A 1119-nucleotide genomic window follows, 5' to 3' on the forward strand; every position below is an offset into this window, starting at 1 on the left:
AAGGATAAGAGAGACAAATGATTATCCGAAGAGGGCTAGCACCTTTCGAGGGTAATGACAGGATTTCTATGGTAATAGTTACATAGAAAATTATCTATGACATTTTAAGGGTTAAAATGGTCAAGAAATAATTAATTGTATTTAATTATTATATCTTAAAGTGTTAAGATAAATGAGATGAACTAAAATAACCTTTTAATAGTTAAAGGGCAAAAGGGTAAACTTATGGGTTGTTAATGTAAACTAGTTTAGTTTACATGGGCCCTTGAATAATATTGATTATTCAAAGGGCAAATTAATAAATGCTTGGGCTCCTTTTAGAATAAGATTTTATTTGGGGATGCAAGTGAAAAACATCTAATTACAAAATGGCCCATGTATATATAAATGCACATGGTTGTATTTTAGGTTAAGTTTTCATTTTGTTCATTCAAAAGAAAAACAATTTCTCTCTCTTAGGGTTCAGCAACTCTCTCACTCTCTTAAGGTGGTGTTAAAGTGTGGAGGATTCATCCTTTTGAATCTTGGCTTCATCAAACTTAAGCAAAGGAGAAGGTATAATGTTTTCACTTTTCAAGCTTTATTTGAAAAAAATTTAATCTTATTAATCCAACTCTTTACATGCTTTCAATCAACATTTTCCGCCACTTCTTCATGGTTTTCTTTCAATTTCTGCTTGAATTGCGGGGTGAAGGTTGATAGTGGGGCTCATACAGCATGGATTCTGGCCTTTTTTCATTTCACCTTTGGTGACGGTCATCAAATTTGGTGTGCCTCATTCGGTTCGCCTCATCCTCCTCCCATCTGATTTGAATTACGACTCTAGCTAGGGCATCTTCCATTGTGATGCGGCCAAGTTTTGTGAAGTCTTTGTATAGTTCTCCATCTGGAAGGAGACCCTTTCTAAAGGCATCTACTGTTGTCTTGGGGTTGCAGCATGGGATGGAGATTTTTTCTTTGTTGAACATGTTGACATACTCTCTCAATGGCTCCCCCCTCTTCTAGTAGACTCTATATAGGTTAGTTGACAACTTTTCAGTGTCTTGTTGCTGGCAAATTACTCAAGGAAAGTGTCGGTGAGCTGGGCGAATGAGCTGATTGAGTTGTTTGGGAGATTGG

This window comes from Pistacia vera, unplaced genomic scaffold (genome assembly GCF_008641045.1).
Source record: "Pistacia vera cultivar Batoury unplaced genomic scaffold, PisVer_v2 Contig595, whole genome shotgun sequence".
Lineage (NCBI taxonomy): Eukaryota > Viridiplantae > Streptophyta > Magnoliopsida > Sapindales > Anacardiaceae > Pistacia > Pistacia vera.